Genomic DNA, 17,410 nt, shown 5'->3' with positions numbered 1-17,410 from the left:
TTTTACAAAATCGATTTACAATGAAATAGCCTAGTAAGTTTGACTCAAATGTTTTAAACCATTTTTAGGCCTATATCCCAAAATATAGAATGTTATTATTATCTTCAAAGGTCTTAAAATTGAATTTGCAAGAGATTAATTATTACAGGCTATTCAGAAAGAGCATTAAAAATGTCATCTAGAGGTAGCCTATGTTCAATTTATTCCTAAGTCAATAATATGAGCAGCAAAATATTTAGAACACCTTCTATTTTACTATCTAATTTTTGCGTTAGCTTAGCCAAGAAGATTTATTTGCCAAATTGTGTTGTTAATAGCCTGGCCTGTCCCCAGTTTGAAAGAGGAGTGTTTCTGTAATATTAAAAAATTTGAATATGGACCCATGCCTGGTGGCAAGAAACGGTTTCTGATTAACCTGTGAAAATTCACCTATAGGGACAAATGGTCAGGTTGTGTTTTTGTTCAAGTGCAATAAATTCTTTCTGTATTATTTCCATTCCAGCCTTGGCACTTACCATTAGTGTTGCCAGCTGCTTGGTCTAAGGTTGCGCCAGCTAAAAGTGAAAATGTACCGAAAGCTCTTTTTTGTAGCAAAATTGTTCTGAATGAACCATTCTTCCCCTCAAAATGCGCTGATTAAAAAAATTAAATGTGCAACCGCCTCAAAAAACGCCAAATCTTGCCACTCTGCTTCCCACCGTTGTTGCCACTGGGCCGGTATCATAAAGCAGTTTAGTATTTCTGATATTCTTCCTATTGAAATGTGGTAAAATCTGCGGTGAATTTTGATTTTTAGGATGCGACTCTGTCGTAACAATTTTAGCCAAAAATACTCAGTTTTATCTATATTAATCAGTTTAAATTACTTTTTTGTAAATACTTCTTACCCAATTTTTTTTTAAGTGGTTGATTTTACCCTGAAATTTGAGCAAAAGCGGTAGGAAAAAGCAAAATAAAGGACTACAACGTGAGCCCCCTAAAGTTTACGAGAAAAATATTGTCCTTAATGCTAATAATACTAGTTTATTCCTCATTTTTGCCATTCTTATCTGCTTATAACCCTTAATAGCTTGTCAAAACTGTCTATTTTCTGGGAAACTAGGACTGGCATTTTTTTTAAACTTCATAAGAGGGAACAAAGTATTAAGACAATAGTTTAAACGAAATATGAAAAAAAAGTCTTCCAGATGTGACGCCGAAGTATATGAACTTTGAAAAACACTTTTTCAACAACCCAATAATAAATCCTATGTTTAAACAATGATATAGTCAAAAAAATTTACAATCCTTAGCAAAAGAACTGTGAGGGGTCATGTGATCCCAAAGCAATCAGTGTTGGGTCAGTACTCAAATACATGCACTTAAGTACAGTTCCAAGTACTTAATACATACTTAAAGACATTTTTGAACAATACTTTAAGTACATACTTATTTACAATTTTCGTGTAGTTATCAGTACTTAAGTACCAAGTACATTTTTGTCTTGAACTTCTCTAAAGTCGTCTAGAAATTAGAAAAAAGTTCAAAATGCTTGGCTTATTATAAATAAAGAACAAGATTTTTATGTAGAATTGCGAAGCGGCTATTTTTGAGGCATCGAAATTGAATATAAATCAATACTGATATTTCCTGAAGAAGTCACTGGCCTGCTGAATGTATGAAAATCTAGTCCAAATACAAAATACCTCATACAATTTTTGAAATTTGAAATTGGAGTTGTCATCCTTATAGTTGGAATTGGGTAAGTCATTTTTTTTAGCGTGTCTACCCTCGCTCGCATCAGGCATTTGTCAAATGCAAGAAAGAAATTGAAAAAGAGTCTTCTGAAATGAAAATACTCCTAATAAATGGTGAAGAAAATAAAGAAAGCTTGGAAGAGGGGGCATTGCAAGATTCGTGTTCTCTTCCAAGTGCAAGTAGCTCTGAATAGCTGTCAAATTATGAAAGAGCAAGAACACCAAGTGGAGGATTTTTTGAAAAGAGACTGATGAAACTGAGTAAAAGCCAAGTTGATGATTTGATATTCAACTGTGCAGTTGAGTCTACTTGCTCTTTAACCACAGTTGAGAAACCTGCCGTCAGAAAACTGTTTCAAGGGTTAGCCCCATATGCAACCGTAATGATACGAAAAGCGCTATATTCGTGTGTTGAATCTAAGTATACAACGATGAAAAGATCCTTTACTGAACTATTTTTGAAACTGACATTTGGAGCACAAATCTCAAAAGATACACAGGCAGCTTGAATCTGATTATGTAAGGAAGTCGGCTGCAATTGCATGCAGACGTTTTATTGAAAACCATGATTTTTCTGCTTGTACTTCCCATCTAAACTCATTCAATGAAGACTTTAGCTTATGCCAGACGAAAATAGTCAAAACAGTCACGGATAATGGCGGCAATTTTGTTGCAGCTTTCAGGGAATATGCTGCTCCATCAGTTTCAGAGAAAGAAAGTGAACTGCCAGTTTCTAGTGTTTCGGAAGATTCATGGGCGCCCATAGGCTGAATTTTAGGGGGGGGGCTTATTTTGTCTAATCGGCACTCCCAATGCTGTATAATAGAAATCTCAAAACAAAATATGATAGGCAGCATGATAGTGCTGCTAAAGTAAAGAGCGATTTGGCCGCAATATATTATTTATTTTATTTTTTTTAAACCAGGGCACTTCTTATAGGAAGAAATGTATTATTTATTTTATTTTTTTAAACCAGGGCACTTCTTATAGGAAGAAATGTCATAGAAACTTCAAAAAGAGCTAATGAAGGGCAGCCAACCCTCTCCTCCCTACGTCAATCATTTCCCCAAGCACATCCAATGAACGTTTTTAGATATCCATCAGGGTTTGCTTAGTTTAAAGGTCTGGAAATTATGACTTTGAGGATGAAGACCCCCCCCCCCACAACCGTCAGGGCAAGGATTGTAACTTATGCCTTGGGGGGATATAAGGTTTTTCTTTTAGAAAAAGTGTTCGTATAAACCTTGAAGGGGGCTCATTTGATTGGTAATCGGAAGTTCTACTGGCCTTTTTACAGTCAAAAGTGATTGGAGGTCAACCATCCCCCCCCCCTACACCAACCATTTCCCAAAACACATCCAATCAGAATTTTTGAAATATCCATTTTGGTCAGTGTAGTTGAAAGGTCCAGAAATTATATTTTTGAGGATAACACCCCCCCCCCCCCACCATAGCCCTCAGGAAAAGGGTTGTAAGTTACGCCCTGGGGGCATATAAGGTTATTATAGAAATGGTGATCGTATAAACATTGGAGAGGGCTAATTCGATTGGTAATCAGAAGTTATAGTGCTATTTTTAAGAGTCAGAGTGATCAGAGGGCAGATATCCCCCCCCCTCACACACACGTCGTATTTTCCCGAAAAGGATATGAAAGAAATTTTAAGATGGTCATTTGTTGTCGTAGAAACTTCAAAAAAAAGCTCATTCGGCGGGAAATTTAAAGATACCTTCTTTAATAGTCAAAAGTGACTGGAAGGCAACCATCACTCCCCCCTCACGCCCATCATTTCCCCAAGCACCTCCAATCGAAATTTCGAGACAGTTATTTGACGTAGTTTGAAAGTCCAGAAATTATGACTGAGGCTGAGACCCCCCCCCCCCCATAGTCCTCAAGAAAAGGGTTGTAAGTTATGTCCCGAGGGCATATAAGGTTTTTATGGAAATTGTGGTTATATAAATTTCGGAGGGGGCTTATTGAATTGGAAATCGCAAGTCTAAGTGATAGAATTTTTCTAGATAGCCATTTGTGCAAAAACCTTCCAAAGTTCTCATAACATGGCCTTTGGGGTTGACACCACCCCCCAGAGTATGGGGGTAAGGGTTGTAAGTTATGCCTTGGGGGCGTGTAATGTTTTTACAAAGAGGTGGTCTTGTTAACTTTAGAGGGGGCTCATTTGATTGGAAATGTATAGCTCTAGTTCCATTTTAAGAGTCAAGCATGATGGGGAGAAAATAGCCCCCCCCCCTTTCCTCATACCTCTTTTCCCCAAATACATTTGATCGAAATTGTGAAATAGCCATTATGTAACCAATAGTTCGAAGAGAATATAACAGTGTCTTCGGTAATCGAATATAAGAAATATTTAGGCCGACGTTGAACTAAATCAAAACAAACTATGAGCACGTGTACTTTCAAATAGATGACAATGCAATATCTCAAGAACAACTTATATTACTAAGTTAGACCTTTAAGAGTGAGTTGCGGGGGATTTTGAACTAGCCAAAAGGAACTATGTGTATAGTTTTAATACTACCACTACCGTTACTGCAACTAATGACGGTAAGAGCATTAAGATGACACTTTTAGGAAGCGTCTAGGGGAGTTCGAATTAAACGAAAAAACAGCATGCATGCAGGTTTTCAAAAAGACATATAAGCAATATCAAAGGCAGCACCACTCTATAATAGCTAGAAATATTATTGAAATATTTAAAGAAGCTAATTCGATTCAAAATTGAAAGTTCTAGTTTTCTTTCTAATTTCCGAAGACCTCTAGTCAGTGGAAACAAGTGATTAATGTTGCGAAACTTGATTCACCTCCTAATGCCGATCGGATCCCTAATGCCTCTTGGATTAATCATTATAATAAGATTTTTAATGTTATGAATTATGCGGTTCACTCTCAATTTGTTAACCTCTGTTCTTGTGTATTACCTGCGAAAATTTACCAAGGCCATGTACCTCCCGTTTCTGCTGACCGTGTGATTCGTTGTGTTAAGAATTTGAAATCTAAATCATGTGATATTGATGGTATTAGTGTTTTTAACCTTCATATTGATTCGAAAGAATTGATTCATCATTTGCAGTTATTATTTCAAATTTGTCTATCTACGTCTTTGGTCCCTGATTCTTTTTTGTGCGGGAGTGTCACTTCGATTCTTAAACATGGGAAAGATCCGACTAATTGCGCATCATATAGACCTATTACGGTAGCCTGTTCGCTGAGCAAAGTTTTTGAATATATCCTGCTTCCTGATATTCTTCCAAAAGTTGATTATGTCTCAAATCAATTTGGGTTTAAACCAGATATAGGATGCCAACATGCGCATCGAATTCCTACTTCTTTTTTAATTCAAGCACAAAAAGATGGATCTGAAGTTCATTTATGTGCGTTCGATATTTCAAAAGCTTTTGATTCGGTTTGTCACAGCCAACTATGGTATTCTCTTACCCAGCTAGGGGTGAATTCATCTGTTATATGTGTCCTTCGTTTTTGGTATGCAAATTCATATGTTCGACTTCGGTCAGCAGGGATCTTTTTTGGTAATATTCCAATTCGGTCTGGACTTAGGCAGGGAGGGGTTCTGTCACCTTGCCTTTTTAATGCTTGTTTATACCCTGTGCTTTCTCGTATTTTTCCGTCGTGTTTTACGGGTCTAACTAATTTATCTTATATTGCTTATGCAGATGATTTATTACTTATTAGCCGTTCAAAATTCACCCTAGCTAAGTCTACCCAGTTTGTTTCTAAGCTTTTGGAAAAAATTGGCCTCGTGCTAAATGCTGAAAATGTGAATATTTAGTTTTCAATGCTAAAAACCCAAGTAGTGATTTGTGTTGTAGTTCTTTTTCAGTTAAGCTGGCTCCAGCGTTGCGTTGGCTCGGGATTAGTATCTGATCTTCTATTTCAGCTATCCGTGCTAGTGCACTTGCAGATATTAAGAATAAGCTTAAAGCAGGTTATGCTAAAATTGTTCCAAATCGTGGCCAACATTCTCGTAAGGCATTGGCTAAACTCTATTCGACGTATTTTGACCATTCCATTCTTTTTCTATCAGGTTTGCGCCCATTTTTTAATAAAAATGATATGCAGGATATTAGAGTTTTGTATTTTCGTTATTGAAAAAATATCTTTTGTATTTGCCTCGTTGGTATAGAAACCGTAAGATTATTCGAATGTTTAATGCAACTGATATATTGACGTCATATAACAAGTTGAACTCCAAGTTAAAAGATGAGGCCTGCAAGCGGTTGGGTCCTTTTCATCCTCTTGTGCGATTGTTTTGATTTGTATTTGTAGTTTTTATATTGATATTGTTTTGCATGTGTTTTGTTTTTGTATGTCTTTACTTTTTATTTTCTTTTGTTACTCCACTTTTTTATAATTGTTAGTGGGTCAAAAATAAATTATTATTATTATTATAGTAAACAGAGATTAGAGGGTAATCAGCCCGTCTCTCAAGCCGATTTATTTCCCAAACACATTCATTCAAAATTTTGAGACAACTATTTTGTTGAGCATAGTAGAATGGTCCAGCAACTATGTCCTTAGGGATATTGGACATGTCAACCCTCCACAATTATGCAATTAACCATTGTGCGATATAAATAAAAGCTACTTTAAAACTAAATCAAAAGGCATTTTGTTTGCGGTTGTCAATAAGACACTTTAGCAATACATTGAGAATGACTGGGGATATCAGGTTGAAGTTTTCGGGGCTACAACTAATACTACTTCTTCTCTTACAGTTTAATCAAAGGCAGCGCGATAGCACTGCCTAAGTAAAGAATAATATGAGCACAATGTGTTATTTATTTTTTTTCTTCTTCTTTCTCCAAACCCGGGCACTTCGTATCGAAGGAGGTGTCGTAGAAACTTCGAAAGGGCTCATTCGATTGGAAATTGGAGTGGCTAGTGTCCTTTTTAATAGCTGGAAGTGATTGGAGGGCAGCTAGCCCTCGCACGCCCATCATTCCCCCAAACACATCCAATCAAAATTTTGAGATAGCCATTTTGTTCAGCAGAGTTGATTTCCACATAGAAAATACGTTTTCGAGGGTCCTTCACAACCCTCCGGGCAAGGGTTTTAAGTTTTGCCCTGAGGGCATAAAAGAACGATGTTGGCACAATGTATCATTTATTATTTTTTTTCGTTTAGAGCAGGGCACTTCGTATCGAAGAAGTTGTCGTAGAAACTTCTAAAGGTACTCAATCAAATCGAAATTGGACTGGACTTTGCCATTTTTAATAGTCGAAAGTGATTGGAAGGCAACTAACACCACTTCCACGCCCACCATTTCTCGAAACACTTCCAATCCAAATTTTGAGATAGTCATTTTGCTCAGCGTAGTTGATTTCCAGATATAAATTATGTTTTTGAGGAGGACACCCCCCCCCCCCCCAGCCTTCAGGGCAAGGGTTGTAATTTATGCTCTGGGGGCACATAAGGTTATTATAGAAAGTGTTGTCGTAAAAATTTCAAAACGGGGTCGTTGGATTGGAAATACAATGGGCTAGTGCCCTTTTTAATAGTTGAAAGTGACTGGAGGGCAACTAGACCCCCCTCACGCCCATTATTCCCCCAAACATATCCAATCAAAATTTTGAGATATCCATTTTTTTTTCAGCGTAGTTGATTTCCACATAGAATTTTTTTTTGAGGAGGACACTCCCCCACAGCCTTCAAGGCAAGGGCTGTAAGTTATGCCCTGGGGGCATATAAGGTTTTTATAGAAAGTATTGTTGTAGAAACTTCAAAAAAGGCTCATTTGATTGGAAATTCAAAGGGCTAGTGCCCTTTTTAATAGTCGAAAGTCATTGGAGGGCATATAACCCCCTTCTCACGCCCACGTTTTCCCCAAACATATCCAATGAAAATTTTGAGAAAGCCATTTTATTCAACGTAGTTGTAAGTTATGTAAATTAGGTCTTTGAGGATGACGACCCCCTCACAGCCCTCAGGACAAGGATTGTAAGTTATAACCTGGGGGCATATAAAGTTTTTATAGAACGCGTTGTCGTAGAAACTTCAAAAAGGGCTCATTCAATTAGAAATTGAAATGGCTAGTGCCCTTTTTAATAGTCGAAAACAAAATAGTCGAAAGGGTTATAAGTTATGCCCTGGGGGCATATAAGTTTCAACTGAAATCTCTATCGTAGAAACTTGAAAAAGGGCTCATTAGATTGGAAATTCAAAGGTCTAGTGCCCTTTTTAATAATCAAAAGTGATTTGAGGGCAACTAAACCCCATCTCTCGCCCACCTTTTCCCCAAACACATCCAATCAAAATTTTAGATAGCCATTTTGTTCAGCGTCGTTGATTTTCAGATGGAAATTATGTTTTTGAGGAGGACACTTCCCCACTTCCCTCAGCGCAAGGGTTGTAAGTTATGCCCTGGGGGCATATAAGGTTTTTATAGAGCGTGTTGTCGTAGAAACTTCAAAAAGGGCTCATTCGATGGGAAATTGAAACGGTTAGTGCCCTTTTTAATAGTCGAAAGTGATTGGTAGGCAACTAACGCCCTTTCCAATCCCACCATTTCCCCAAACATATCCAAACAAAATTTTGAGATATCCAATTTGTCCAGCACACGTGAAAGTACTGGAAATTTCATCCTTAAGTAGACCAATTCCCCCAAGGTCTTCAGGGCAAGGGTTTTAAACTATACCCTGGGGGCATATAAGGTTTTTATTGAAATATTTGTCGTAGAAACTTGAAAAACGGCTCATTCAATTGAAAGTGTAAGGGCTAGTGCCCTTTTAATAGTCGAAAGTGACTGAAGGGCAGCTAGCCCCCTTCTCACGCCCACCATTTCCCCAAACACATCCAATCAAAGTTTTGAGATATCCATTTTGTTCAACGTGGTCGAAAGTTCTGAAAATTAGGTCTTTTAGGATTATAACCCCCTCAGTGCCCTCAATGCAAGGGTTATAAGTTTTGCCCTGGGGGCATACAAGGTTTATATAGAAAGTTGTTGTAAAAATTTCAAAAAAGGCTCATTCGTTTGGAAATTGAAATTGGCCTTTTTAATAGTCGAAAGTGAGTGGAGAGTAATTGACCCACCTCTCACGCCCACCGTTTTCCCAAACACATTCAATCAAAGTCTAGAGATAGCCATTTTGTTCAACGTAGTCGAAAGATCTAGAAATTATGTATTTAAGGATGACAAACCCCCCAAATTCCCCAGGGCAAAGGTTGTAAGTTATGCCCTGGGAGCTTATAAGGATCTCGCAGTAAAGCTTATCATAAAACTTCAAAGGCTGCTCATTCAATTGTAAATTCAGAGGACTATTGCAATTTTTGGTCATTAAAATTGTTAGGAGGGTAACTAACCACCCTATCATGCGCACCATTCCCCCCAAACACATCCAATAAAAATTTTCAGATAGCCATTTTGTTCAACGTAGTAGAAATTTCTGGAAATTAGGTCATTGAGGATGAACCCCCTCCCCCCAGCCTTCAGGGCAAGGTTTGTAAGTTAAGCCCTGGGGGCATATAAGGTTTTTATTGAAATCGTTGTCGTTGAGGCTTCAAAAGGGCTCATTTGATTAGAAATTGAAAGGGCTAGTATCTTTTTTAATAGTTGAAAGTGATGGGAGAGCGACTAACGCCCCTCTGACGCCCACCATTTTCCCAAACACATCCAATCAAAATTTTGAGATCCATTTTTTTTAACTTAGTTGAAAGCTCTGGAAATTATGTCTTAGAGGATGACAAGCTCCCTCACAGCCCTTAGGGTAAGGGTTGTAATTTATGCCTTGGGGGCATATAAGGTATTTAGAGAAAGCGTTATCGTAGAAACGCAAAAAGGGCTCATTCGATTAGAAATCGAAAAGCCGAGTAACCATTTTCATAGTTAAGAGTGATCGGACGGCTTGTAATTTTTAAAGTTAAGATCGATATGGGTATGAGATATGATTTTTTGTTGTTGTTGTTGTTGTTTAGACCAGGGCATATCCTATAGAAGGAGTTGCCGCAAGAACTTCGAAAAGGGCTCATTCAATTTAAAAAAGTAAAAACTAATGCAATCTTTAAAGGTCAAAAGGTATTATAGGGAGACTAGAACTCCTCCCGCGCCCTCCCACCCAATTGTCATTTTGTTTAAAAACTAAATTTTGCCTTAAGATTAAATCAAAATGCACTGTGTTAATGCTAATTCCCAATAAGGCATCTCAGCAGTATCCCAAGAAAGACTGAGGGTATTATGTATGATTTTTGTATGAGTTTCGGGGCTACTTCTGCTCTTAAAATTTAACCAAGTCAAAATAGCGTAAGTATATCCAAGCTATCAAAGAAAGTAAGCAGATTTTTTTGCAAATGGTATCAAGTTCTCCATTTCAGTTCAACTAGAGTAGGTATGAAGTTGGAGGCGGATGGAGTTCGTCCGGAATGAGGCAGACTATGTCTGCTGACAACGTGCCTCTGGATATGGGGTTTTCCCTAACTAAACGCTCCATGTTAATGGACAGCCTCAACCTTATGAGGTGGGTGGAGCCCACCCCAGGGACTTTCAGTATCTAGGCAAGTCCTAGCTCTAATTAGATCCCAGGCCTATGGTTGGTTGGGCCTGCAACCCTCCACCCGAACATTTTACCGCAACGAAAAACGATGATACTGCCTCGGATGACCTACCCCCCCCCTTTACCTTCCACGACCCCAGCATGTCCCTGGACTGATTTCAGACCCTCGAATGAACCTTATTGACGAGGGTGGAATATGACTCGCCACCTGGACCGTATTCACACTCAACTTTTCTGGAGCTAAATCAATGCTTGCCTATGAGCTAAAACGCTTCAATATAGCTGTGGCTGGCCTAACGGAAACCCGCCTTGTCGGAAGAGAGTCCGAGGATATTGGTGAAGGATATCACCTGATCTGTTCTGGTGACCTAAAAAGCAAGACAAATGGTGTAGGCCTCGCGCTGAACGCTAGAGCCAAGAGATGCCTTCTCTCCTATAAACAAATTTCAGATAGAATACTGATGGCTCAGCTCCGGCACAAGCATGGAAAGTGGACAATTATTGTACGCTATGCTCCCACCAATCCTAGCCCTGTGGAAGTGAAGGATCAGTTCTATGCGGAGCTCTCAGCGACCCTGTCTAGAGTCCCACCCCATGACATCGTCACTCTTCTGGGAGACCTTAACGCGACGGTAAATGACAGGGAGGGTGTCTGGAGAAGTGTTCTCGGCCCTGTGACTCCAGATTCACTGAATGACAACGGACAAAGACTCCTCCAGCTCTGTAATATGCATAATCTGGTTGTTTCAGACACGCTCTTTCAGAGACGAGATATATACAAATACACTTGGTATAGTAATGACGGCCAGACAAAGAAGATGATCGATTATGTTATGATCTCGGGTCGCTGGCGCTCGTCGATAACAAATTGCCGGACTTATAGGTCGGCCGAGCTTGGAAACACAGACCATAGGATGATAGTCGCCACACTCAGGCTACGCCTGAGAGCACAAGGACAAGAAAGACGGCCTCCCAAGCTCGATCTGAGTAGTCTGGCTAAATCTCAGATGCAACAGAAGTATGCTCTCGATATCTCTAACCGGTTTAGCTGCCTCCAAGTTCTGGACGACCCTGAAGTAGCCTGGAAGTCTTTCAAAGATAATATACTCGATTCTGCTGGCAGTACCATTGGCTGCAGCAGACACAAGAATAAACCCTGGATATCCCAGGAGACCCTGTCTGTAATCGAGCTGCGCCGGAAGGCCTGCTTAGCAAAGAATATGCCAGAGTACAGACGACTCAATGGCCTGCGCAATAGCCTACTGCACAGTGATAGGAAGACCTTTGTCGACAAGAAAGCCAGCGATCTTGAAGATACGTCGAGAAAAGGAGTCACCTGCTCCCACTACAAACACCTCCACGAGCTGACGGAAGGGAAGACTTCCACCGTGAGCCGTGTTTTTTCTGCTGAAGGAAGCATGCCGTATGACGATGCAGGCCAACTCTCTGCCTGGAGCAGTCACTTCTCAACGCTTCCGAATGCCGAGGCAGTTGCTCATCCCGACCCTGAGCTGATTGAAGCAGCAATGACCACACCCAAGGCTACTTCCTACCTCGTATCGCAACCGTTTACCACCTTTGAGATTCAAAATGCTGTAGAACGGTTAAATAATAATCGAGCCCCCGGCGTCTGTGGTATTTCTGTAGAACTCCTCAAGTACGGGGGTGCAGCGATGATTCTGTGGCTCCAGATATTCTTCTCAGCTGTATGGACGACGGAAAGCATACCGAATGACTGGCGTGCTGGCATCATATTGCCGCTCTGGAAATGAAAGGGCAGCCGTCAAATCTGCTCCAACTATCGTGGGATCACGCTTCTCTCCGTTCCTGGTAAACTCTTTGCCATGTCACTCCTGGACAGGTGTTCCACCTTTTTGCGTTGAAAGAGAAGAGTCCAGCAAGCCGTATTCATGCCCGGCAGGTTGATGACTGATCAAATTTTAACTATGCGCCAGTTGATCGAGAAGACGCAGGAGTTCCACCAAAAAGCGTACATTACATTCGTGGACTTGAAGTCTACCTTCGATTCTGTTGATCACTGCTCCATTTGGCTGATACTAAGAACTACAGCTCTACCCAAGAAATATTGCTCACTCTTTGAAAAGCTGTATGAGGATACGGAAAGCTGCGTGCAAGTCAATGGAAGACGCAGTCCCACATTCCCGGTGAAGACTGGCGTCCGCCAAGGTTGTGCCGCCGCTCCCGAGCTTTTCAACTGCGTTATAGACCATGTTATGGCCAGCACGATGAATCGCCTTCAATTCGGTCTTCAGTTCGGAGACCGGGTACTCTCTGATGCTGACTTCGCCGACGACATAGCGCTAGTTGTGAGCACCATCGAAAAGATCACCAAAGCTCTTCAGGTGCTTTCAGAAAAAGCCTTAAAAGTTGGACTGAAGATCAACTGGCAGAAAACCATAGTCATGCTCTTTGAGCCTCCCATCTCCCGTTCTACTCCAAAGGAAGTTAACATCAGAAGCAACCAAGTAGATGTGGTTCAAGACTTAACTTACCTGGGATCTATTCTGTCAAAGGATGGCTTGATCACAAAAGAGCTTACATCTCGAATTGCCAAAGCTTTAGCACTTGTTGGGAGGCTTAGCAGCATATGGCGAAAGCCAAACATAAGCCGATTTACCAAAATGCGCATCTACAATGTGTCAGTCAGCGCCGTCGTGCTGTATGGAGCGGAGACGTGGCCAGCTGCCAAATCTATCCTCAGCGCCGTCGATGTCGCTCAGACGAAACATCTCCGAAGAATCGAAAGACTTCACTGGACTGACCTCGTAAGCAACAAGACTCTCCAATCACGTGCGGCTGAAACTCCTTTCTCGACACAGCTCGCCCAGCGCACTGTTCGGTGGTACGGCCACCTCCTTCGCATGCCTCGAGACGCCCCGGCACTGGTTACATTTGACTTCAACCCCACCCTACACGGATGGAAACGACCCAGAGGACGCCCACCCACTAGGTGGAAAGACAAAGCCGATAATTCCTCACCCAAGCCCACATCCCGGTGGAAGAACCTGCAAGCCTGGAAAGCGATAGGTCAACCTGGAGGCGCCTAGTCTCATCGTTCTCTACACCGAAACCTCGGCAGGAGCCTTAAGTCAAGTAACTCAAGACTAGGTATTAAACGAAATTAAACACTACTATTTGTGTCCAGATTTTTCAATGGGTGCATGCTGTTAAAAATTGCGGAAAATTTTTCTCCAGCATACAAATAGCAGGTCAAACTATAAAGTCTTAAAAAACGAAAAGATTTAATGTATTATTTTCTTTTTCCCTGAAAAGAATATGCCAATATAAAACGAACAGAAATTAATGAAAAAAACTTTTTCCACAAAATAAGTTTTTCAAAGAAAAGTAAAGAACTCCATTAAACAAAAAATGAGCAATAATAAAATCAAATAATCTACGAAGTGTGAAACTACCGCAAATCAGCATCGATAAATAAATGAAACCCAAAACGAACAGAAATTACAATAAATAACCGAGTCAAACTCAAAACGAAAGTCATTGAAGGGCAACTAACCCCTCTCTCACACCCCCCATTTCCCCAAACACATTGAATAAACATTTTTGAGATGGCCATTTTGTTTAACGTATTTTCAAGTTCTGGAAATTTGAGGATGACAACCCTCCCCTCAAAACCCTAAGGACAAGGGCTGTAAGTAATGGCCTGGGGGCATATAAGGTTTTTATTATAAGGTTTAATATTTGTATGCTACCACTGTTATTACAATTATTCTAGTCCCCGGCGTCACACCTATAAGAGAATAGATTTTAGTCTTCCTCAAATCCAATTTTTATTTACAAGATAATCTACCTATTCATGAGGTAGAAACTTTGCGAGTCACTGGCTGGACGCTGGTCTTCTTCATTATTCATCAAGAGAAGTAGAAATCTGGTAAAAACGAAATGGATGTGGCATTTCAGAATCTTTGCAGAATAGTTGAAATATCTCAGAGCTAACAGAATTAATAATCAAAATTAGTATTATTTTTATTCCTCGAAGATTACTGTATACAAAACTTCGTATCACAAAATTCATCACTTATCTTTGAATATTAGTGCGTGGAAAAAAAAACTCCTTCAGGCAAACTTCAAAAGTATATTAGAACTGCGGGATGTGGCTATAGTTTTCGTGAATGAAAATCAACCTATCCACTCTGTGTGGACTGAGGCCATTTCTCTTCTAAGTCACTATCATAGTCAGTATCAGGCCTACCACCAAAAATAGTCTTTCTGCAGTCACACTAGTCGCAGGAATAGACAATAACTTGCTGGCAAGTGCGGCGACGTACGAAATTTCATCGCGATTGTGTCTTCGGAACAGAAAAATGTTGCCGTCACCGTCGTCTTCCGTTTTTTCCTATGTCTTTAAAAGGATGAAGTATACTGCAACTTGATTTCTGATTTGTTCCAGCTCTTCCTGATTTGCTTCTCTTTTTTAGAAAACCTTATTGTTCTCTTTTTCAGCTTTCTTTTTTTTTTGGCAATGTTTCTTCAACCTAGAAAAATGTCAAAGAAAATAATTTTTTCACGCGACCTCTTTTCCACACCACCCAAGACGTAGAGGCCAAGGCGCGTTTTTTTTATAGAGGTATTACCATTAGCCACAAATCCTCTGCTTCATTTTCATTAAAAACAATTATTGAAGATTTCAATAATTGTTTTTAATGAAAATTAAATAAAACAAGTTCTTACTAAGCCAAATTTAATGAATGTATATTTTAAAAAAATATTTAGTATGGTCCACTTAGCCTCCTTTAGAGCCCGTGGCTTACATTTATAAAATTTAGTTGCTCTCATTACATTTATAAAGTTATTTGCTCTCATACCAGGGAAACTATACAATTACAATATACAATTCATTTGTATATATACAAATGAATGTGCATTGTCAGTTTAATATACATATACAGATATTTAGTAATCAAAATGTTAATATTATTTGATCTATTAAAGTTATAAAAGTAAGAAAATTTATATTTTTTCAGTAAAGTGCAAATTATGTTCTAGCCTTGGGAAGGCATAGGAGTTTTGAAACCAACCTAAGTTAATTTCTTCTCGTTTTGAGTTCGGCTGAGTTATTTGTTGTTATTTCTGTGCGGTTTGGGCTTCATTTCTTTATCGATGCTGATTTACGGTAGTTTCAAGCTTCGTAGATTATTTGATTTTATTTTTGCTTATTTTTTGTTTAATGGAGTTCTTTACTTTTCTTTGAAAAACTTATTTTGTGGAAATACTTTTTTTAATTAATTAAATAAATAGAGTATGTGTATCCAGGTTGTTAAAGAACATAGATAGAATCTTTTGGGAGAGATATTAAGTTCTATTTTTTTCAGGTTAACTTGAGGAGGTATAAAACTAAATTAAGAAATACTATTTGTCAGGATTAAAAATTCTTGAAAAAGTTACAAATAGCAAGCCAAACTATGGATTCTTATAGAAAAAAAAGATATAAAATATTTTTTTTTTTATGAAAATGACTGTGTCAGTAAAAAACGAAGAGAAATTAATTGAAAAAAACTTTTCCACAAAACAAGTTTTTCAAAGAAAAGTAAAGAGCTTCATTAAGCTAAAAATGGCCTGAGATAAAGTCAAGTAGTCGTCCAAGCGCAATCCCACCACAAGTCACTATCAATAAATAAGTGAAACTCAAAACGAACAGAAATTGGAATAAATACCCGAGTCAAACCCGAAACGAGAAAAAATTAACAGTAGTAGGGCTAATAACCCCCATGGCTTCTCAAGACCAGAACATATTTTGCGCTTTACTGATAAAAAAATACGTTTAAAATGAATGTTTTCACTTTTTTTCACTCAAATAAATACAAGAAATTTAAGACTTTAAAGAATAAATATCAGTATAGGGTAGACCGGGGCAATATGGACACTGGGGTAATATGGACAACCCACTCCTATGTACTCCGGGTGACTCTAGATTAAAATTCATTATAGCCAAAATAGGTGGCGTTAATGGTAGGGACACGTGGTAAATGACTTCTGTCATTTGGATTACGCATTTATTTCTGAAGGCATAAATTTGGATATTTCAAAGGTGAACTAAATTTCTTTGTTTTCACTGAATTAAAATTTTCAACAAGCAGCACTTGGTTTCACAATTTGTTTGAGGTAAGTTCAAGAGAGTACTGCTTAAGTCAGGCATTGAATACTTATAATTTGAAGTGGCACTTCATGGAGAAGACATATTCTAATTTTTTTTATTGTAACTGATTAAGGGGCAATATGGACACCAAAGACCAGGGCAATATGGACAAGGGCATGGGCGCCCATAAGGGTGGAGGGGGCCCCGCCCCCCTCCACCCCGGGCTGAATGATGTTGCCTTATTTTTATATTTTTGTTCTGAGATTTCTAATATATAGCATTAAAAGTGCCAATTAGACGAGGTTTGCCCTCCCGCCTGGAATTCACTTTATCGGCGCCCATGAACAGGGGTGTCCATGATGCCCCAATAGCAGCAAAATTTACTCCAGATCTAGATTATAATAGATAATTCTGTTTCAGATGTCAAGAAATTATCGAAGAAAGTCAACCAGGGGTTTAACAGATGGGCATACAATTAAAGACAGCTTTGGTAATGATTCGCAGAGGTGTTTCTAAGAAGGAAACATCAAGAATAGTCAACATTCCTTGAGCAAGCATGATAAAAGAGGTTAAAATTTGGAAGGAAGTGCCTTTAAATGAACTTGAGGATAAAGAATCAGAGTTAGTTAAAGCTGATAAAGGCATTAAAAATATTAAGTGGTATTGAAGAAAACAATCTAGCTAATTATCTGACAAAAGCTAGTAAGCTACACTATGGACTCAGCCCAAAACAATGTCGTATTCTGGCCTGTCAGTTTGCAGCAATGAACAAGAAAAAGATTCCGAACAGCTGGGAAAATAATGAAATTGCTAATGCAGATTGTTTTACGTTCTTCCTGAAAAGAAACCCAAGTATGTCTATCCGTTCTCCTTAGGCTACGAGCATTGCTCGGGCAACAGCATTCAATCAAACAACGGTCAATGAGTTTTTTGACGATTACTCAGCTGTGTTAAAAAAGGAGAAACTTGAAGCTTATGCTATATGGAATGTTAATGAAACTGGTCTTACAACTGTCCACAATCCTAAGAAAATGTGAG

General features: G+C 39.0%; 1 protein-coding gene across 1 annotated transcript in view; it reads right to left on the bottom strand.

Moving 5' to 3' along the window:
* LOC148942709 (GPN-loop GTPase 2) overlaps positions 1 to 500 on the bottom strand; it is a 46,417-nt gene extending 45,917 nt beyond the window's left edge. The window contains exon 1 of the mRNA XM_089102012.1: positions 430 to 500. The gene's annotated coding sequence lies outside the window, so the exon portion shown is untranslated. The remainder of the gene's footprint in view (positions 1 to 429) is intronic.
* Between the last annotated feature and the right edge of the window lie 16,910 nt (positions 501 to 17,410).

Source organism: Artemia sp. Qi Xiang Cuo, chromosome 16 (assembly GCF_049724085.1).
Source record: "Artemia sp. Qi Xiang Cuo chromosome 16, ASM4972408v1, whole genome shotgun sequence".
Classification (NCBI taxonomy): domain Eukaryota; kingdom Metazoa; phylum Arthropoda; class Branchiopoda; order Anostraca; family Artemiidae; genus Artemia; species Artemia sp. Qi Xiang Cuo.
This window is presented reverse-complemented; position numbering and strand designations above follow the sequence as displayed.